A 24,089-nucleotide genomic window follows, 5' to 3' on the forward strand; every position below is an offset into this window, starting at 1 on the left:
TCTCCGTAGCAGTTCCAGAGTACAAAGTAAGAAGCACAGATGGTTGGTTGGAATCATAAGGCAAAAGTACTAGATATCCTTGTATCTGAAGTGGGAGTCTGAGAATCAGTAATAGGTATACCAAATATTGTGGGGAACTTTAAGGCAAGAGCCTTAGAATCAAGAGTAGGGATATTAAACACTGCAGGAGAGTCAGAGAAAGGGGGACCTGCCTTTAAATCTAGGGCTTTTAGTGAATTTAACTTTGAAACAGGAACTTTAGAATCAGCGACTAGGACATCAAACACTGCAGCGGAACCAGTGACATAGGAACTTAACTGAAGCAGAGCCTTAAAGTCAGCAACAGGAATATCAAATGCTACAGGAAAAGCAAGGAGAGTAAAACTTGTCTTTAAAGCGGGATCTTCAGGTGGAGCCACCAGAGGCAGTAAGGGAGCCGGGACCATGGATATACAGTAGTATCAAGGTGGGTAGAAATGCTTTGCAAGAGTGTAGCAATCTTAGCCAGTTGCTGGTCCAGAGGAGACAGATGCTGCTCATGATTTCTGATTAGATGTACTTGGAGAGAAATTACCCTTCTTACCTCAGTGTAGTCGATGTCTGGCCTGAGCATAATATATCGGTGCTCTTCTCAAGACAGGAAGCAACCCATAGGGCAGAGGTAGGATTTGAAATCACTGACCTGAACCAAGAGTCCTGAATTAAGTATAGAGTAGTCATAATGCATGCAGAGGTCAAGGCAAGAAGCAGAGATGCAAGGTCAGGGTCACAGACTGGGGTTGGCAACAGGGAATCCACAGGAACAGGGACAACCGGGCTCTGGGACCATATAGAACAGAATTCCATGCTCGGGCAGGGGCTGGAATTAGCCGGCTGCTATTTAAAGACCTGGAAAAAGTGCAGCCAATTACTGACTCAAGGATGCAGTTTGCCAGGAACCAAGACAGTTGCAACAGACGCAATAAAGGCACGTTACAGGTAAACCCTGGACCAAAACCCTTACAGAGGGTGGACTGGGTGTTCCAGACCTCCTAAGATACTACAATGCAACTAGAATATGCCATTTAATGTATTGGTCAATGCCAAAATGAAAAAAGATACGGGTAGATATTGAAAAACAGGAAGCGCAATGTGACAGTATGAGTCCTGGCAGCAAAGATGTCTTCTAACAGCCCTCTCACCCAGTTCTATCACCCTCTTAGGTGGTATGGGATTTAGCCTGTAAATATACACACCTCTCTTTGATCCTTTCCCCCTTACTCTGCTTTTTTGGAACCCATAATTTATATGAGGCACTCAAATAAGCTCCTATCCATTATGGCAGGCAGCCACAATAATAAATCTTGACAAAAAAGAAAGGCTGGTTGGCACTCACCTACCAAAAAGGGGATAATAACAATATAATGAGGTGCTAGCACAGGTAGGATGGTGATCAAGGGGCCAATCCACATGTAATTAGAAAGCAAGGTGGCCTGCAACACTCAAAAAATGAAAATTGCAGAGACTGCTGGCAATTTCAAAGGAAAATTATTTATTCTGCAGAGTGATGGATACAGAAGAAAGCACAATGTTTCAGGGGCTAGCCTTCATCAGGCAAAAAGAAGATAAATACCATGAATAACGTTATAAGCTCAACTCTATAAGAACCTTCCAAGACATTCATGACTCATTAGGGATACCCCATAAGTTGTATTACCATTGCTTACTACTGAGGCACTTTGCATACACACTCAATATAGGGAAACAAATAACTAGACCACACACAGCATTTGAAAAACTTTATTGCAATACAGAAAAGAATTAAGGTACAATAGCTTTATTTTACAGGAACCTCTCCAAAGACATAGGAGAGCCGAAGCCTAAAATTATGATGCAATGGGGAAAAGACCTTGAGTCAGAATTGGACTGGGATGATTGGGGAGACATTCTAGAGAGGACAACAAAATTCTCAATAACTCGTACTATTGGGGAGGTAAACATTACGGTTCTGCACAGGTGGAATTACACAACTTCCAGAATGCACAACTTCTAGATAGCACACTCTCCCAACTGCTGGAGGGAATGTGGACAGGGGCGATCTTATCACCATATATGGTGGTCATGTCCAAAGATAACCAGACTCAGAGAAAATATAAGAAAATAAATACAAGATATAACAGACAGTGATTTACCTTCAGACCCATGGGTCCTTCTAATAATGAAACCATTGAATGACAGATAAAAATACACAAAGACTTTATTATGTTAGGCTGGCTGCCTCAACCATTACATCACCCCTTTAAGATGAAGGTTATGGGGTAGGTACCCCATCAGGTGGCTCCCCAAGACTGTAGACACTTGAAGTTCTTTTGTCGAGGCTGGGATTGTCCTACCAAGAAAATCCATTGGCGTTGCCGTGCTCAATGCCCTTCTTGTGCTGAATTGTAAAGTAAAGGGCAAGGCTCCAGTGAAACAGCTTCCCATTTCCCCTGACATCCGCTGCAAAAAAACATAATACTTACAATCAAACTGATACGAATCCACTTTTAATAACTAAATATAATCCAATGCACTATAAAATACAAAAAGCCCTCAATAAACATTGGTGTATTATTAAAGAAGATCCAATATTGGGCAGTGTTGTAAACAATAAACCAAAAATAGGTTTTAGAAAGGCTTTATCCCTTAAAAATATCCTCCGTCCTAGTCTATTAAAAGAAATCCACAAATAAAATAGTGGAACTAGTTGGTTAACTAGCAAACCATTGGGCAATTTTAAATGTAATAATTGTGTCATACAGTATGTCAGTATATGGAAACAAAAAAACTAATTTGTCTCACATTCAGGCCAAGTTAATAAAATCGAGACCTTTATTAACTGTACAGTATATCTTAATATGTAGTATACAAAATTTCATGTGCCTGTGGGTTGAATTATATAGGTAAAACCAAACGAGAACTCCGTATTAGAATAAAAGAATATGTTAATATTAAAAATGCTAAGAAAACATCTGAAAGAAAATAAAAAAACTACATAACTTGACAATACATCTTTTATTAAATCATAACTGTGAATTAATCCGTTTCAAATGTATGGGCCTAGAGCAGGTGCATCCCCCCACCCCCCACCATATAAGAGGTGGAGATCCATTTTCTGTAATCATGGAAATTGTAAGTAAAGTTATTCATGAAATGTACTTTGTACATTTATTTAAATTTTATATTGTATTTTAATTAAAGTTGTTTTAGCTTTATATATATATTAATAGTTTAATTATATGTAATACGGATTAACAATTCTATAATTATTGTTTTACTTTCGATCTGCATTACAAAATTTTATTGAGTATAATGTTTTTAAATTGTATATCTACATTGTTTGTCATAATATTGCACTTTATTACATAACATATGAAGTATAAACTGTATAAATACATCAATTGGCATAGGTGTATGTAACACATTAATACCAGGATTCGGGATTGAGCACAAGAAGGAGGGCAAAATAAATTGAAATTTATTTCCTTTTAAGAAAAACACATTTCTTCACAATTACACTTAATATGCACTTACTGGGATGGGGAAACTAAATATAATGTCCACGGAACAAATACAGTAACTCGAAAATAAAGGCACCACTGCACTGGAGTGGGGTGGTGTACGAATAGAGACATGCGAAAGTCCTTGGCTAGGGGCGCGGAATGCAACCCCTGTATCTCCGTTGAAGGACAACTTTTTGTTAAGTCCTTATAGGATTCGTTCGGGAATCCTTAGCTCGAACGAATTCTTGTAGAGGGGGGCAATTCTTTGTTACGATGGTTTTAACCCGTCACAATTCGGAACGCTGCTGACGCTGGATCGGACCTTGGTTGAAGCTTAAGATGTTTCTTAGCTGAATCTTAGGTGAATCTGACTAAGACCGGGCTGCAGGCATTCTTATAGGATTAAGACTCCCATCCTTAACCTGTACAGCCAATCCCCCTGTGGGAATAACTTTTTTCGCCTATCCCACACTTGCCAGTAGTTCATAAACCTGGCAGAGGTGGCTTCCCGGTCTGCTAAGAGCATGCGCTAACTTGGCACCTATGCTGCTTAGCATAAGGGACCCAACCCCTTACCTGGCGACAGTAAGTCTGGGTGTCGGCTACCATTTGTTAATAGCCCGTACTTCACACCGGTACAGGGTACTTTACTATATCCCGCCCGCCCTAACACTTCAGGGTCTCTGAGGCTTTCAACTCCAGTCTTCTCTAGACATTGGGGCACCAACGCAGCAGGGTGCCCTTTGAAGTACGGAGTTGGAAATCCCTCAGCTCATTTATCCCAAACATATGCGCATGTTAATGGATTAACTGCCGGACTGACAGGAAAAGGGTTCCTGTCTTCATATTTTAAAATACCTAAAACAAGGTTAATTTTTATATGTGATTTCTATATGAGGTGGTGGAATTAAAAAAACATGTATGTATATGACCAGTCCTTAGCTATCTGCATTTCAAAAATTACAGTGTTAGCTCCCTCCTAACGCAAGTTAGATCCTTAATTGAATAGGCTCTGTGATGTGGTTTGCGGTTTGACTTATAATCGTTGTGCGGTCAGAAGCCAGCATACAATGTAGCATTGCTTGTTGGGATCAATAACCACAGAAGCACTTCCCAATTTGACCTTAATTGGTTAACGAGACCGCAGGATACATAGTTGCGCTCCGCCACTTCAACTAGACCACATGCCACTTATCCACTTGAGTTTGTGGTTAAGTCTTTCCCAGAGGGTTTGTGGTTTAGGAAGTGATTCAGGGCTTCAATGTAGCCGCTCACCACAGACATGCTTATTCAATTAACTCTTTGTACAGCGCTAGGAGCCCACCTTGCTTAGCGGGCACATTTTACACATCCAGTATATATTAACAGGAGTGCAGCTAGGTTCTGAGCTGCAGAACTGACACTTCATTTTTACGGTAGGGGACATCACAGGTGATATACAGGGAAAACACACAAATAATCACAAGGATTACATAAAGCCCCCAATAGTTGCACTCAAGGTAGATAACACTGCAGGTAATAGTGTCATCTCAATGGAAGCCAAAAAATAGCCAAACCCCTCAGTGGGGTCAGCGGCAAAAGGTCACACTCAAAATAAAAATAATAAAGTTTTATTAAACCATTTGAAATTAAAACCCGACGAAACACAATAAAATGGCATAAAAATGCATAAAATAAAATCCCCGTGTGTACAGAGGTGAGAGAAATAAGCAGTGCATACATATATCTAAAGCCTAAATCGCTTAAACAGATAGTAGTGAAGCTGTCCACTAATAAACACTCAGACAAGCTATGTGTGGGGCTGTAAGAGCACGAACTATGCAAAGTGTATAGCAACAGAATAATGCTTATCACTCCCAATAAACACAATATAAATCATCCAGTAGGTAAGTATACAACCTGATATCGTGTGTTGTGCATATGTTTGTGAACAGCTTCAGCCCTGGGAAATATCCGGAGCTGGACTCGCCTCCAAACACCAACCATGTGAGCGTCAACGTGATGACGTCACGCTTACCCCGACGTACGTTTCGCGCGTCACAGCGCGCTTTCTCAAGAGGGAGGAGTGGATCGGAATAGTCAGCATGACCTAATATACCCTGCCAAATAGGGGAGGGGCGGACAAATTGCTTAACATGATCGTGCATAGCAATGGCAAAGTAGGGATACACATTAACCCTAGAATAACTTTGCAAACGAATAAACGAGGGAATCAGAGGCGGAGGATGGAAGGATGGGAAAGGTGGAGGGGGGGGGAAGGGGAGGGGGAGAGGGGAAGAAGAGCACCAATAAAAGCTAATAGTATCCCATCAAATGAATGAGTAAATCAGTAGAATACACAGTAAACCATCCACAAGTAAAAAGCATACAAAAGCAAAAAATGACAGAAAATAAAATGGCAAAAGCAGGGAGATGCTAATAAATGAATAAATGAATGAAAATAGGGAGGTGTAGGAATGAACTATCCTGATGGATCCGCCTATCGCCTATAGAGTCAAAACGGAACCTACTAAGCTGGAATTAAATAGTAGGTCCTATATACCGGGATCCCTCTATCCAAATTCAAAGAAAAGAAGGAAAAATAAATCTTTCATTCAAACCATGCGGTGAAAGTGTGTTTACATATAAATCCACCTGTATTCGCATTGTCATAATTTGATGTCCCAGTTGCCCTTGCGTGGGCCCCAGGGTATATACGCTATGCCCATGAAACGTAAGTTAGAAGCATCTCCCTGGTGTATGTCATTTATGTGCCTAGCCACCGGTGTGTCGAGTTTGTTCCGAACTGAACCTAGATGTTTCAAAATATGTACTTTAAAGGCTCTGTGGGTTTCCCCAACGTATTGTTTACCGCAAGAGCACTGAATCAAATACACCACCCCTGTAGTAAGACAGTTAATAAAGTCTTTGGTGGTGTAGGTGATATGTGATGTAGGGTCGGTGAACGTTTTGCTGACTTTAATTGAAGGACAAGCCTTACAACGTCCACATGTGTATATACCACAGGGTTTATTACCAAGCCATGTACGTGTAGGTTTTGTCTAGAAGTGGCTTTTTACTAGACGATCATGAAGGTTACGTGCTCTACGGCTAACCATATTTGGTGCTTTTTGTAGTATTTTAGATTGGCACATCTTACTTCAAGATGATGACCTATGTTTAATTAGAATCTGGCAGATGGATTGCCACTGACTACAAAAGGTGCCAATAAAGCGTATGGTTTGTGCCTTTTCATCGTCAGGTCTTGGATGTTCAATAAGTAAACTGGGTCTTGGGGTGTTAAGTGACCCATGGTAGGCTTTTTTAATGACTGATTTGGTGTACCCTCTTTCCAAGAAGCGTTTAGTAAGATCTTTTGCCTGGATCTTAAATTCTGTCATTAGAAATTGGCCTGTAGGAATATTGTGTATCAGTCGTTTAGGATGGTGGCTGTCTGCTTTGAGGAGACTGTTTGTAGCAGTAGGTTTACGGTAAATAATAGTTTCTAATTTGCCGCTCTCCTGTTTGGTGATCGTAATGTCAAGGAAATTAATACAATCTTTTTGAACTTCAAATGTTAGTTTCAAATTGTGTGCATTTTTGTTGAGTTTATTGATGAACTCTATCAAAAGTTTCTCTGTGCCGTTCCAAAGAAGGAGCACATCATCAATATACCGGGACCAGAGATCTATATGGTCTGTATACATGGAATAGTCCTCCATGAACACCACGGTTTCCTCCTACCAGCCAAGATAGAGGTTGGCGTAGATGGGGGCACACGTGGTGCCCATTGCTGTTCCCTGGACTTGATGGTATATCTTATTGTTAAATAAAAAGACATTTTTGGTGAGAACAAAATTAAGCAGTTGTAACACAAACTCATTATGTGCATGTGAATGAGTATCCCTGGCACGAAGGAAATGTTTGACTGCTTGTAAGCCAAAAGTATGACGTACTGCACCGACACACTTTATTCGAGCAAATACCCAGTATGTACCTGGCAGATACCTGGAATGCGCCGCTCCTCACCTCTGACAAGCCCCGTTGCGTTTGCCTTCCCAGCCTGGGTTCATGCCTGGCTGATGGGCGGCTGATCTGTTAAATGATAATGATTAGGATTTAATAGGCTGCAATGCTTCGCGTGTCTACCAGATGGCATAAATTCATGAATTGTAATGCAGTATATATATATATACTGTGCAGTATTGCAGCCAGCGGGAATAAAATGCTTCAATCCCTGCCTGGAAAATAACCCAATGCACTCGGGCAGAAAACAGTCACAAACCTCAATACACCCGGGTATACCCGAATTCGTGGGACTAGCCGAGCTCGAATAAAGTGTGTCGCCAGTGTATGCTTGTATACAAGCTTTCCGCATCAATACCCACCAATAGGGTATTGCTATCCACAGTGATACCTTCCAATCTCAAAAGAGCCGCCTTCGTATCTTTTAGATATGAGGGGAGAGCATCCACAAAGGGGCATAAAAAAGTGTCTAAGTAGATACTGGCATTGGATGTAAGACACTATTGGTCTGCATGGTGGAGGTTTGGTACCCTTGTGGACCTTTGGAAGATGATAAGAATTCTTATGTCTCTTTATTTTCAGATCCCACCCAATGCTTTATGACTGAACTACAAGAACTTCTACAAATGGGTAGAGTTCTTCAGGTATTGTCAGTTCAAGAGTATGAATTTTTACATTCTACTAACCCAATCATACCAATATTTCACCACCTACCTAAAGTTCCCAAATCTCTTTCACATCCACCTGGCAAACCTATCATTTCCAGTATTGGTTCACTGGGTGAGCACCTTTCACAATATATCAATCACTATTTACAACCTTAAGTTTACACCCTTCCTTCACATCTTCTAGACACTTCATACGTTCTCTCCCTTTTTTCTAACTTCACCTGGGCATCACACATTCTATGGGTCACCCTAGCTGTGGCCTCTCTTTACACCATTATCTCTCATGATCACGGTCTTACTGCTACCCGTCACTTTTTGGAATCCGATGCCACCCTAGCTCCGGCGCAGATTGCTTTTCTGCTGGATGGCATCAGATTCCTCCTCACTCACAATTACTTCATGTTTGATGGGGGTTTCTATCTCCAGACCTGTGGCACGGCCATGGGGTCATCATTTGCGCCTTCCTACGCCAACCTATTCATGGGTTGGTGGGAACAGTCCCACGTGTTTGGAGATGGGAACCCCTACCGACACCTCATTGTCACCTATCACCGTTACATCGATGACCTGATCTAGGTCTGGTCTGGGTCTCTTATTCAACTACATGCCTTCTTTTCTTACTTGCACACCAACACTCTCAATCTTACCTTTACTCACCAATTTCACCATCACCACATATTTTTCTTAGATTTGTGTCTTTTTGTAGGTTTGGATTCTAAAATACACACCAAGATCTATAGAAAACAACATTCTAGAAATACACTGTTACATGCTTCTAGCTGTCATAATCCCAACCTTATTAAAGGACTTCCATATGGACAATACCTACGCATTCGTAGGAATAGTTCCACTATGGAAGATTATGATGTTAGTTCCCAAGAACTCACAGATAGACTTCTTACAAGGGGTTATGATTTAAATAATCTTCATAGAGCTAGAGATATGCCGAGAGACCAGTTGATCAATACTGATCTCTCTGCATTCTCCCAGGTTAAAAATACCAATAAAAAATACGAAACAGAGACTGACAAAACACAACCACCCTTTTTTATTACACAGTTCAGTACGCAATCATATAGCATTAAATCAATAATCAGAAAGCATTGGGGAATCTTGAAAACAGACATACATCTAAAGGAGATGGCTGCAAATGATCCTAAATTTGTGTTTAAAAAAGCTCATTCTCCAGGTAATATCATATCACCCAGCATGTTGCCTTCTAATGTTAAAGATAACAATGATAACCTTAAGACGTTTTTTCCTAACCTTGTTGGCTGCTTCCCATGTGGGAAATGCAAAGTTTACCAATATGTGCAAAAATCCAAAACCTTCACGAATAGCAATAACAGTAAGGAATTTAAAATACTCTCCTTTCTAAATTGTAATACCAATCATATAATCTATATAATCACCTGCGGATGCAACAAAAGATATGTGGGCCTTACCACTAGAGCATTCAAAATAAGGATGCTAGAGCATATGAGACATATACAAAATATGGATCTCACTCATCCGGTATCCAGTCATTTTAAAGACTGCCAAAATGGCAGTCTGAAAAACTTTAAATGTATTGCCCTAGAAAAAATCAATTTACACATTCGCGGTGGAGATAACATTTTGGATTTTTGCCATAGACACTATAATACCAAAAGGTCTCAACACGGAATGGGATCTCAAAGTATTTTTGTAATACGTTAATGTTTTATAATCATTATTTCCTTCCCCCCCCTTTCCCATTTCCCTCCCCCCTTTCCCATTTCCCTCCCCCTCCCTTTCCTCCCTCCTCCTCCACCCTTCTCTCTCCTCCCCAACCCCCACCTAAACCCATCTGCCCCCCCCCCCCTTCCCTTCTCTCTGTCTCGTTTTTTATCTGATTTAGTTTTGGTTCTTATATTATGATTCAATTTAATCAAGTTATCAGGATTAATTATATAACTTTTATAATGAAAATATGATCATACTATATTAATCATTTATATCTATCAACTAATATCATTGTAAATCATTTTTGAACAATCCATTGTTTCATTATGGTTGCCACATTTAAGCCTATATTTCAGCTTGAATTCTAGACTCTGATGGGTATCGCAGAATATAGATAACATAGCTAAACCTACTGTATGTTTACACTATAAATATTTATATATAAAGAATTATAGTGTTAATCAATTATACTAATAAATTTATATTTATATAAATAAAGACATACAATACAATACTAAGTAACCATTCAATTTACAAATCACCATTTAAACAATATTTATGACCATATGTTGTTATATACCACTATGGGCAACTATTTGGTGATACATAATTGATTTTCTATATGCGATTTTCTAAATGCAATGCATATGTATTTTTATGCAATTAAGGTGACATGATCCAACAATGTCTTGCTGTATACTGATTATGAACTCTATCACGCTGGGTAGATTCTAAGTTTCCAATGCAATCCTATTATGCACTTAATTCATCAGGTGTATTCCATCTGCTTCATTAGTCTGTGTGAGGGTTTAAATAGTCCCCTCCCATGACTTACCTTATACTCCCTGAGAAAGGGCAGTGCATGCCCGAAACATGTGGGAGGAGGTTGCTCTATTTTTGTTTGTCCTGAGTGTTCATTTTTAATGTGATTAGAATAAACTTCAGTTTTATTTTTTCCTGGTGAGTCCCTGTTTTTTGAGAGGCAGCGGCATCGATCATTTCTATTTCTTTAAAAAAACATATTCGTCTGGCCAGTACAAACAAACTTTTTAAATTTTTACCAGTTACAGGGCTACTTTATCATTGTAACGCGTAGCTCACCACAAACGAAGCGCGACAGCGGTGCTGAGGTTGGGGATTGGATAACGCCGACCCACAGCCACGCGAGCGCGCCTAGGATGTAGAGTAGTCATTCAAGCCAGGTCAGGGTTATAGATTGGAGATTGGTTAAGGTACTTGCCAAGTCCAGGAGCGGAGAGTTTCGGATCGTCGTAGTTCTTAGCCAGGTTCAGGATTGGAGAGTATCGGATAGTCGGGGTACGTAGCCAGGTTCAGGATAGGAGAATGTCGGATCCTTGGAGTACTTAGCCAAGGTCAGGACTGGAGACAGGAGAATAGTCGTACAAGCCGGATCAGGAGTGGAGAGAAGCGGAGTCCAAGGAGCTAGCAGGGTTCAGGCAACAAGAGGTTAATCAGCATACAAGGCAAGGCAAGACAAGGTTTCAGGAACAAGGATGTTGAAAGGCACGGCGTCACAATGACTATGCTCAGCAATGAATGATTGTAGACTGAGGGTATAAATAGGAGGAGCCTCCAATAGCCAGCCAAGGAGGAACCAGGAAGTGAGAGTCGATTGGCTGCTGGTGCACACAGTTGTGCCCTATGATGTAGCCTAATCGGGGTTGAGGGTGGAACTGCTTGCGAGCGTCACGGAGGCCAGGGGGTGGAGTTTAGAGCACGCATCACTCCCACGCCGATTCCTGGGACAAGAGGGAGCGGGACCAGTCGCGCGCCAACCTGCGCATGTCACGGAAGACAGGGGGTGGAGACTGAGTCGCGTGTCAGCAGGGAGGCTGGACGAACGTCCACATCATGTGACAGCGATGGGGGCGGGACCCGAATACCCGCGGGCGGTTGAACAGAGTGCACAAGGTCCGCGCGCGTGCGTACTGGGACCATGAAACCGCGCATCCTGGGTATCCGTCATGGAAGGCTTGTTGGGGTGAGGAGACGGTCTGTGACCACCAGGATGGCGAATCCACGCAATCATATGTCCATTCTTTTTCGTTCTCTTCTTCTATAGATTCTCTCTCTTAGAGCTGCAATTACTGGCAAAATGTCTTTTTACAATTATAACACTTTCTGTCCCTTCCAAAAAATATACACAGTCTCTACTTGCATCCCAATTTCTGCATATAAACCTTTCATAAAAATAACCCTCATTACCTACTTCCTCAACACCATCATATGCCTTGATTATCTATCGGCAAATTCACTTGCTATTTCTTTCCTATTCACTTTCTATTTCACTTGTTATTATATTAATTTCTGTCCTGGCAATGGTTAAAATAAATGCAGCGGGACCCTCCTGTCCCTCAACAGAATTATTTTGGCCCATATTAACGTAAGGTATGTTTCCCTGTGGGATCCAAAAATACACGAGACGGCGCTCCCTGAGCTTCTCAATCCCACAGAAAAAGACCCCTCTTTCATTTAAACATATGCGCAAATAGTTGATAATAGTACAAACAGTGCCATTCACTGGCCAACAAAATATATTTTTATTGTCTCTTTTTGTTCTCTGTATTCATTCTTTATTATTTTTGTCTGCAGACATACAACATTTTGAGAATTTTGGTTTCTCATTATTCTCCTGCTACAATAATAAAATGTAATTGATAAAGTACAATTCAGCGTTACAATAATCAAATGTAATTGATAATGTACAATTCAGCGTTACAATAATCAAATTTAATTGATAATGTACAATTCTCCAGATACAATAATCAAATTTAATTGATAATGTACAATTCTCCTGATACACTAATCAGCGCAAGCTGATTACGTACAACTCTTATGGCATTTTATTGATCTGAAAAGTGTAAATATGCAGTTAAGGACATGTCACAAGACTGTTCCCCAATCATATTTTCTCATCATAACTATACCAAAGAAAAAACTTGAATTACTTCAGCGGGTCCAACCGAGTCCTGATAAACCTTGTACTTTTATAACATGGATACAGAGAGATACAAATAAAACCTTTTTAAACAGATATCCATGAATGAACTCACTTGGTATGTTAATGACAAAACAGAGCAAATATACAATCAGTGACCCGTCCTGTTCAGACAACAAAAGATAAATCACAACCCAGGACGGTCTGAAGACAATCCCCTAAGCATACAAACACTCCTTCTCATCACCAAAACACCAAAGCTTTTAGCGGGACTCTCACTTTAGCCCCTAACAACTCTTAACAACTCTTACACTTTAAAATGAATACAGGAACAGAGAATAATAAACTCACTTGAAACTACAGGTTTTCCGTCACTCAGAGAAGACACCCTTTAAAACCAAGCTCTCTACACATCACTCAAACAATTTAATCAGGCATTTTTGTAATAGGCAGCCATTACCTTGATTCATATGAGCGCTCAGGTTTGAGTGACTGAGGAGTGGCCTGTCCAGGTGCTCTGCATCCGAGATATTTGAAATCATCATCTGCTACCAAAACTGTGAAAGCTGTAAAAATGTTACAACAAAACATTCAGTTATCAAATGAGTTTATTCAGTGTGCACACAGCGGAGACAGCTTCACAACAAAAGCCCTCTAACAGGTAATATGGTATAACATTTATACCCTAAAAACTAAAACATAGGTTCCTTTATGGGATGGCTTGCGTGTCACTAAAATTACATAATCTTGTAATACATATTGTTAGGGACAGTAGGTAAGGCCAGAAGCTGCATTTGTGTTAAACCATCCATTTTGTCTGTACTGGTTTGTTAAAATCACGTAGTCAGCCTTTTGCTGAGATACATTTTCTTATGCTGTCAGCTTTTTGCTATTTTAATCAGTAGCAATAGACTAGTTCTCGGGGAAAGGCAGCATCACCCTACATAGTTGCTAGAGAAATCAAGGGTGTTGATAACGTAGACAATGAGAAAGCTATGTATTTCAGACAGTGCCTGTCTTGGGAGAATTACGCCCCAAGATCATTCCACTAACATGTCCTGCCCCTAAATCCCGCCTCTAATCTAAGTGACGCCCAGGTTACACTTCTAACCAATACTTTCTTTTTCTGTATAAAAATCTTTACCCTATGCTTAATAAACGAGACAAAGGATTTGAAACCTTGCTTGCTTTTCGTTTCATTTCTTTCGTTTCCCGGGCTCGTACGTTTTAACAGATCGGTGATCAACAGTGCCAGGGCGTGGGAAAGCTTCTTGAGAAGTCTGCAGGGTGCAGTGCTGTGTGTATCCAGTCACAGAGGCCTCCAGCCCTTTTGCAATTGGCAGGGCAGGTTCTTTCACATAACAAAAATGAAATGATACATATATTCTTTAAGGCAGGCCTGCACAACTCGTAAATTGAGAAGGGCCGAACTGCTCCAAGGAAAAAAAAATTGGGCCGCACGGGTAAAATCATCATCATCACCATCACCATCATCTCTCCTCCAGTACCTCATCATCATCATCCTCATATCTCCCCTAGCACCCCTCATCATCATCCTCATATCTCCCTCAGCACCCTTCATCATTATCCTCATATCTCCCCCAGAACCCCTCAATATCAACCTTTGCGATACTCCCCATCTATCTCTCATACCCCCATCTCTCCCACTCACCCACACACATAATACTCCCCCTCCACATCAAACACACAATACCCACCTGCAAAGCATACACATCACACCCCCCCTGCACCTCACATCACCCTCCCCCTTGCACCTCACATCACTCTCCCCCCTTGCACCTCACATCACTCTCCCCCCTTGCACCTCACATTACTCTCCCCCCTTGCACCTCCCATCACTCTACCCCTGCACCTCACATCACTCTCTCCCCTTGCACCTCACATCACTCTCCCCCCTTGCACCTCACATCACTTTCCCCCTTTGCACCTCACATCACTCTCCCACCTTGCACCTCAAATCACCCCCCTTGCACCTCAAATCACCCCCCTTGCACCTCAAATCACTCCCCATGCACCTCCAATCACCCCCTTTGCACCTCAAATCACCCCCCTTGCACCTCCAATTACCACCCTTGTACCTCCAATCACCCCCCCTTGCACCTCAAGTCACCCCCCCTGCACCTCCAATCACCCACCTGCACCTCCCATCACCCTCCCCCCCTGCACCTCACATCACCCATCACCCTCTCCCCCCTGCACCTCACATCACCCACAGGGCCGCCAACAGAAATCATGGGGCCCGGGACAAATGAAAGGAGCAGGCCCCCCCCGAACCCATAGCACACCCTCCCCCCCAAACCCATAGCGCACCCCCCCCCCCGAACGCACCTACCACGAAAAAATATCTTTTAGCGCGCAACTTTTACTTAACTGTTTTCTTATTGTGATACAGAAAAAAACATTACATCTCCCCCTCCTCATACCTCACCCCTCCCCTCCTCATACCTCCCGCCCTCCCTCTCCCTTCTCCCCCCCCCTCTCTCCCTTCTCCCCCCTCTCTCCCTTCTGCCCCCCTCTCTCTCCCTTCTCCCCCCTCTCTCTCCCTTCTGCCCCCCTCTCTCTCCCTTCTGCCCCCCCTCTCTCTCCCTTCTGCCCCCCTCTCTCTCACTTCTCCCCCACTCTCTCTCCCTTTCCCCCCTCTCTCCCTTCTGCCCCCCTCTCTCCCTTCTCTCCCACTCTCTCCCTTCTCCCCCACTCTCTCTCCCTTCTCCCCCTTCTGCCTCCTCTCTCTCCCCCCACCCCTTCTCCCCCCACCACACCACTCCGTTTGCCCCCCCCAACAGCAGCCCATTTTTCCCACCCCCCCCCCCCCCCCCACCCCTGCACCAGCCCATTTTTCACACCCACCCCCCTCTCTCTCCTTTCCCCCCCTCTATCCCTTCTCCCCCACTCTCTCCCTTCACCCCCCCCCTCTCTCCCTTCTGCCCCCCCTCTCTCCCTTCTCTCCCTCTCTCCCTTCTGCCCCCCCTCTCTCTCCCTTCTGCCCCCTCTCTCTCCCTTCTGCCCCCCCTCTCTCTCCCTTCTCCCCCCTCTCTCTCCCTTCTGCCCCCCCTCTCTCCCTTCTGCCCCCCCTCTCTCCCTTCTCCCCCCCCTCCCTTCTCCCCCCCTCTCTCCCTTCTGCCCCCCCTCCTCTCTCCCTTCTCCCCCCTCTCTCTCCCTTCTCCCCCTCTCTCCCTTCTGCCCCCCCACTCTCACTTCTCCCCCTCTCTCCCTTCTCCCCCCTCTCTCCCTCTTCTGCCCCCCTCTCTCCCTTCTCCCCCCCTCTCTCTCCCTTCTCCCCCTTCTGCCTTCTCTCTCTCCCCACCCCTTCTCCCCACACCACTCCGTTTGCCCCCCCCACCAGCAGCCCGTTTTTCACAAATGCATCAGCCCGTTTTTCACACCAACCCCCCCACCCCTGCACCAGCCCGTTTATCACACCCACCCCCCCCCCCCCCCCCACCCCTGCCCCAGCCCATTTTTCACAATGCACCAGCCCGTTTTTCATACCCACCCCCCCACCCCTGCACCAGCCCGTTTTTCACAATGTACCAGCCCGTTTTTCACACCAACCCCCCCACCCCTGCACCAGCCCGTTTATCACACCCACCCCCCCACCAGCATTTTTTTCACAATGCACCAGCCCGTTTTTCACACCCACCCCTCCACTCCTGCACCAGCCCGTTTTTCACACCCACCCCCCCCCAACCAACCCCTGCACCAGCCCGTTTTTCACACCCACCCCCCTCCCCCCACCCCTGCACCAGCCCGTTTTTCACAAACACCCCCCCCCACCCCTGCACCAGCCCGTTTTTCACACCCACTCCCCCACCCCTGCACCAGCCCGTTTTTCACACCCCCACCCCTGCACCAGCCCGTTTTTCACACCCAAGATGACCAAAGTGTGCATTTAAACTCTATAGGGGTATCAGCAAGCTGTGTTTTTCTTGAACATATTACAGTACACTATATGTTCTTTGTTTTCTTGTTTCCACATATCTTCTGGAACATCATCCTGTGCCCAAGAGAACCTAAGCCAACTATGTTCTGAATTAGATTTCTGTGAGAACCCAGATGTCACGAAAGAACAGAATTTATATATAATAACCGGGCCAGATTGAACAAGATTAGGATATAGTAAACTGAATGAGTTTATTTATTATGAGCAGAACAGACAATACATCAAGCAAATAACATTACAGAAATATTTACACATACTGGGGTTGGATAATGAGATATTCAGTCGAATAGCAGCTCATTAGTTGTTACGGTCACGACAAGCACAGGAATGAGGGGTGCAAGCAATTATATAAATGCAGGACCACATTCCTAACATGGCAGTTCAGTTATTGGTGAACAATTACCGTGTCCCAATCACAGGTTTGAAGTGCTGGTTGTTTAAAGTGTGTGCAGTTAGAACCAGAAGGAAAGGAAAGTACTGGGTATACTAGCAGGGGTAAAGAGAAAAAGGAGCAAATAGCGCACTGCCAGGGAGTCACGTGGTGAAAAAAGTAAATTCTATTTATTTCAGTACATCATGGATAAAAACATCACCCCAGGAGGGGAACAAAAATCTCCTACGCGTTTCGGACGGGTAGGTCCCTTTTCAAGAAGTATAGGGCATGGAGCAAACTGGGTTACTTATATACCTCTATCTTAATCCCAAATGATTGAGGCTGATTGAAAAAATTAACACACCCCTTTTCAATTGGCCTCAATCGTTTGGGATTAAGATAGGAGTATATAAGTAACCCAGTTATTAACCCAAAAATATTTTTGCAAATGGAGAAGGCATCAAAACTGGGTCATGTTTGCATAATGGGGGATTTTAATTATCCAGACATAGACTGGGGCAATGAGATTAGCATTATAACAAAAGGAAACAGGTTTTTGGGGGTGCTTAAAGACAATTATATGACCCAAATTATTGAGGAACCAACCAGGAGAGGGGCAATACTGGATCTGGTCACATCAAACAATGTAGAAGTAATAACAAATATTCAAGTCCTGGAACATTTGGGTAACAGTGATCATAACATGGTCTCATTTGAAATAAATGATCAAAAAATAGATTTCTTGGGTTCAACAAAGACCTTAAACTTTAGAAAGGCAGATTTTAATAAACTGAGGTATAATCTAGTAGTAATACAATGGGATGATGTTTTTGCAGGGAAAAATGTAGAAGATAAATGGGCAGTCTTTAAAACATTGTTAGAAAAGCACACTTATCAGTGTATACCCTTGGGTAATAAGTATAAAAGAAATAAGTCAAAACTAATGTGGCTAAATAAACAGGTAGGGGAGGAAATGGACAAGAAGAGGAAGGCGTTTAGATTCTTTAAGTCAGAAGGGACAGAGACATCGTATCAGAATTATAAGGAATGTAACAAAAATTGCAAAAGGGCAATCAAATTAGCAAAAATGGATAAGGAAAAAAGGATTGCAATAGAAAGTAAGGTCAACCCTAAAAAGTTCTTTAAGTACCTTAATAACAAAAAAATGAGAAAAGAAAATATAGGACCCTTTCAGTGTGAGATGGGTAGGCAGACTATTGGAGATAAGGAAAAAGCTGAGGTATTAAACAAATTCTTTGCCTCTGTGTTTACCAGGGAAGAATCAAGTTCAATAGTAGTGCCGCAGGAGGAAGCCACAACCTCCATATTAATGAACAATTGGTTAACTGAGGAAGAAGTTCATAAGCGACTTGAAAAAATTTAAGTAAATAAGGCACCTGGCCCCGATGGCATACATCCAAGAGTTCTGAAGGAGTTAAGCTCAGTAATAGCCAAACCATTATATTTAATATTCAAGGACTCCATTTCCACAGGCTCATTACCACAAGATTGGCGTAAAGCAGATGTGGTGCCTATATTTAAAAAGGGAGCTAGATCACAACCGGGAAATTACAGACCTGTAAGCCTGACTTCAATAGTAGGGAAACTGCGTGAAGGTTTAATACGGGATAATATTCAGGAATACCTAATGGAAAACAAAATTATTAGTAATAGTCAGCATGGATTTATGAAGGATAGATCTTGCCAAACTAACCTTATTTGTTTCTTTGAGGAGGTCAGTAGGAATTTAGACCAGGGTAATGCAGTTGATGTGGTCTACTTAGATTTTGCAAAGGCTTTTGATACGGTTTCACACAAGAGGTTGGTGTACAAAATAAAGCAAATTGGACTCAGTAATAATATATGCACCTTGATTGAAAACTGGTTAAAGGACAGATAACAGAGGGTTGTCATAAATGGAACTTTTTCAGGTTGGGCTAAAGTCGTGAGTGGAGTACCTCAGGGATCGGTACTGGGACCCCTGCTTTTAAACTTGCTTATTAATGACTTTGAGGTTGGGATCGAGAGCAAAGTCTCCATCTTTGCTGATGATACTAAATTGTGTAAGGTAATAGAATCAGAGCAGGATGTAATTTCTCTTCAGAAGCACTTGGAGAGACTGGAAACGTGGGCAGGTAAATGGCAGATGAGGTTTAATACAGATAAATGTAAGGTTATGCATTTGGGATGCAAGAATAAAAAGGCGACTGTTGCAGGGTACATGCAACTACACACGCGGGGTCTCTTGACAAGGCTTATTTATTTAGCCTTAAAAACATACAGCACCCAAAACAAAAATAGCTTTTCTTCAGCAGACAAAACAAAATTCCGTGTCTTCAGCATGGCAAACAAAATAGCTTCTCTTCAGCATGGCAAACACAACAGTTCATAAAACATGTACTTTGCAAAACAGTCCTTAAATCAAGCTGTTCTCTCTCCAGAGTTTCAGGGTATTTCCCTGCTTCAGACAGCATACAAAAAGACAGACCTTATAGCAGTAATCTACTTCAGTACTTCACTCCTGTCTCCTGACCAGCTAGGCTGCATGTGTGCACATCCTGGAGTTTTTAACACACCTTGATTAGGCAGCTGAGATTCAACTAATTGCCATGAGCTTCCCAGCTGAAGTTAACCTCATCACTGCCGCACTGCAGACCAAACATATGTCTGCCAGGCATATAGCTGGTGGCTTTTATTTACCCTGTCACATTCCTCCCCTGTTAGTGTGTGGCTGGGGCTATGCACGGCTGAAGCCCGACCATCCACCCCTTCTCTAGATAAGAAATCAGCATTTGCGTTCTCTTTTCCCGGCCTGTGCTGAATCTCAAGTGAGAAGGGTTGGAGGGCCATATACCACCTAGTTAACCTAGCATTGGAATCTTTCATACTATTTAACCACTTCAGTGGAGCATGGTCCGTCACGAGAGTAAAATGGACTCCTGCCAGGTAATGCCTTAAAGCCTCGATTGCCCACTTTACTGCGAGGCACTCCTTCTCAATCACTGAGTAGTTTTTTTTCCTACTCAGGAAAAGGATAGGGTGTTCAACTCCCTCAAACTGTTGTGACAACACTGCCCCTAGCCCTATCTCTGATGCATCCGTTTGCACTACAAAAGGCATGTTGAAGTCTGGGCTTCTAAAGTCGGGACCCTCTGATAGACACCTTTTTATGTCCTCAAAGGCTCTCTGACACTCCTTTGACCATACCACTTGTGTAGGGGCACACTTTTGTGAGGCCCGTTAAAGGGGCTGCCACTTCCGAGTAGTTGGGGATTGGTCACACATAGTGTCTCTCACCATTTTCTTTTGTGTCATAATAAAAACCCTAAAGGTTTACGCTATCAGGCTATCGAGGTGGTTCAGGCCAATTCGAGAGGTGGGAGTGGATTAAAACAGGCCAGTATGCGTGAAGCATACTGGATTTATGAATTAAAAACACTCTCTCCAAGAGGGCTGAATATAGACTTCGAACTAAAGGCCTTTTTATGATGTGATATATTGAGTTCATTCTCTGTAAGCCCCATCATTTATTAATTGTTTTAACTTATTTTTTAAATGTTTTAATGTTTTATGTTTATTGTTTCATTGTTATGTTTGTATTATATGTGTAGTAAGGCTTGTTTTTGTGCAACCCTGACCATGGCAATTGCTGTGTTAAATAAATTTTAATTATGCAATTAGCCAATTAAAATCACGGATAAAGTGTATATATACTATCGAGTGTCAGGGGTAGTCACACCCCTGAAGAAGTGCGTGCATGCTCCGGTTACCATCTCTAAGGAGCATCGGTGCGATTTCCATCTGTACTGCCTGTTTACATCCATTGTCCTGTAAGTAGGGTTTCACTTTTACCCCTCTGGACCTGGGTGCTATTCTCTGTACCCTCCGGAACCCAGCATTAGTTGCTGTTAATAAATAGCTTTGTGTTGTCTATAGCCTTGCTAGTCTTGTTGTATTTGTGTGTCATGTCTGTTGTGTGTTGTTAGTCCTGTATGCTTTTATGTCAACATTATTTGGCATACTGCACCATAATTAGTTTTTTGTTTCTTTTTTTCACATATTGCACTGCTGTATGGTGAGAGTCGTCTGTTCACCCCTTCACTGCCTGTTCACCTAAAGACACTTTTGGAACTCTTCACTGAATGGTTTGGATTTTATCTGATTAACATTTATTCAATGGACTTTTTAGGCGCCGGTAATTCTTTTTTTCTATGTTCTATTGTCTGACTGTACTGTCAGTATTTGCCAGGTTGCCAGATTTTTATTTATTTAAGTACACATTTATATTATTATTCTATATATTCAACGTCTTTTTTCGTTGTTGGTTTTTGTTTTGTACAATTTGGTGTTAGCTGCTTTTTATATTATTGTCTATTATTTGTATGCCAAGAGACTGGTTTAATATGAGTTCTCTATTTCACCTGAGATCTCGTATAAATGTCAATGTTGACCATATTTTTAATGATCCCAATTCAGTTCAATTTATTGAAAATGCGACAGAAGATTTTCACCCAATACTTGCTCGGTTGGAGAAGACCCTCATGCTAGAAAGCAAACAATGGTGGGAGGCCACTACACTGAGCAAGTATTTGGAAAATCACCACATTCCAAGGGGTCTTAGAGTTCGCAAAAAGCCTACCGCAGATGCACACAATGAAACTTTCATGAAAGAGTGGAATGAGATACTTGACCAGTGCTCATTCGCTCTCATGAAGTTATTGGTGAATCAGCGAAGAAAGACCCTGGCTGAATTGGATGATCAGATTTTAGAGATGAAAATTCAGCTAGATCCATATAAGGATAATAACGAGCTGCTCACATTGGAACCGACTATTAAAAAAAGGTTGGATCAGGCAGAACTAGAAATAGTTCAAACTAAACAACAAAAGTTCTTCAGAGATAAACAGGATTATGACACAGGCTGTCAAAGGGATTGGGCTAAGAAATCTAAAGAGAGTCATATGAATAAAGTGGAACATAAGAATTCCAATCCAACAGCAGGAACTAAAAATTCTAGGGTCATTAGGAGTAAATTTATACATAAAGAAATGAGAAATGGCCCAAAGAAAGCAAATAGTAATGTGTTGGTTCCTACACCATTTATACCTGCCAAATTGCCTTTGCATGATAAGAACCTCTATTTATAACAAAGGAGAGCGAAAGAACGCTATGATGCATTGGTATTACCTCAGTCAGTGCCTATTGCGGTCAGCAACAGATATACGTTGCTGTCCGATATAGGGTCTGAGAGTGATGCAGAGAGTATCTCCTATACACCTCTCCCTACACCGGTCACTAAAACCAACTTTTCTTTTTTAGAATGGAGGAAGGAAAGAGAGCATATTTTTCCAGAAGTGGAAATTGTAAAACCACCACTAGAACCTCGACCTCCTCCAAACTACAAGAAAAGAAACACAGGGTCAGAAGGAGAAGAGGAGGTGCTAGGTGCTAGAAATCGAATAAGGAAAAAGATAGAATATCCGAACATATTCAATATCAGTCAGTATGTACTGAATAAGGGTCTAACATTTGCTCCGGTTTGCGGGCCAAATAGTTTTAATTTGTTTATAGATGTTCACAAATTTGCCCGCAAACTAGCTCTGAAGAAATACTTTGCACGGGATGCTGTATCCAACCAAATAAATTTACTTAGAGAGGTACACAGCCCAGATAGTCCTCCACATAGGAGCTTTAAGAAAACATCAACCTTTTACCCTACATTTTCACAGGGACATTTGGTTAACTCCTTCGTGGAGATGGTTAATATGGAACTGGAAAATTCATGTCGAACTTATAAAATTAGGCATGACAATTTTAATGTTCAAGAGAAGGAGGCTGTTCAGAGTTTGGAAAACAATGACTCAATAGTCATTAAATCTGCAGATAAGTGTGGAGGTATAGTGGTGATGGACAAGGATTATTATATACAAGAGTCCATGAGATTATTGGGAGATAGCACCACATACCTACCCCTTACAGGTGACCCTTTGGTGCATTTTAAGGCTGAACTGGGGGATTTGCTGACTACTGGCTTGAATAGTGGGGCTATATGTCAAGATGAGTTTGATTTTTTGTTAATTCAGTTTCCCCGCACTCCTTTATTTTATTTTATACCGAAAATTCATAAAAGTCTCACTTCACCTCCTGGTAGACCTATTATTTCTGGTATTTCTTCACTCACTTCTAATCTTTCTCAATTTATTGATCATCACCTCCAACCCATAGTCACCGGTGTTAAATCCTATTTGCGAGACACGACACATATATTACAAATTTTGAAAGATCTTAAATGGCAGCCTGGGTATATATTGGCTATGGCTGATGTTACATCTTTATATACTGTGATTGATCATCAACTAGGCTGCCAAGCCATGTCTCGTAAATTGGAAAATATAAGTAATCATTCATTAATTAAAAGGAATTTCTTGGTGGATAGCATTTGGTTTATTTTGACGCACAATTATTTCACGTTTAATTCACATTATTATATTCAGAAATGTGGTACCGCTATGGGCGCGAGGTTTGCTCCTAGTTATGCTAATTTATTTATGGACAGTTAGGAGGAAGAGTTTATTTGGAACAACTGTCCTCTAGGAGCAAACCTGGTGCTCTGGCGGTGCTATATTGATGATGTGGTTTTTGTTTGGTCAGGCAGTCAAGCCTCACTGGATGACTTTTGCACTTACTTAAATTGTAATCATCACAATCTTAAATTCACTTGTAATTATAGCACTGAGCACATTGATTTTTTGGATCTTCACATTTATATTAGTCAAAATACACTTCACACTAAAACTTTTTTCAAGCCAGTACAAGCTAATAATTACGTGCGGGCAGATAGTCAGCATAACCCACAGTAGCTACGAAATATTCCTAAGGGTCAGTTGGTGCATCTTAA

At 42.0% G+C, this 24,089-nt stretch overlaps 1 long non-coding RNA gene across 1 annotated transcript; it reads right to left on the reverse strand.

The window, feature by feature from the left end:
• Window positions 1-1,765: 1,765 nt before the first annotated feature.
• Window positions 1,766-13,433, reverse strand: LOC142494540 (uncharacterized). Its single transcript, XR_012801519.1, has 2 exons — window positions 13,318-13,433; window positions 1,766-2,478 (listed from the first exon to the last, which is right to left on the reverse strand). It is a non-coding gene; the product is annotated as an uncharacterized LOC142494540 (long non-coding RNA).
• Between the last annotated feature and the right edge of the window lie 10,656 nt (window positions 13,434-24,089).

The sequence above is a fragment of the Ascaphus truei genome, chromosome 5, assembly GCF_040206685.1.
Source record: "Ascaphus truei isolate aAscTru1 chromosome 5, aAscTru1.hap1, whole genome shotgun sequence".
In the NCBI taxonomy this organism is placed as follows: Eukaryota; Metazoa; Chordata; class Amphibia; order Anura; family Ascaphidae; genus Ascaphus; species Ascaphus truei.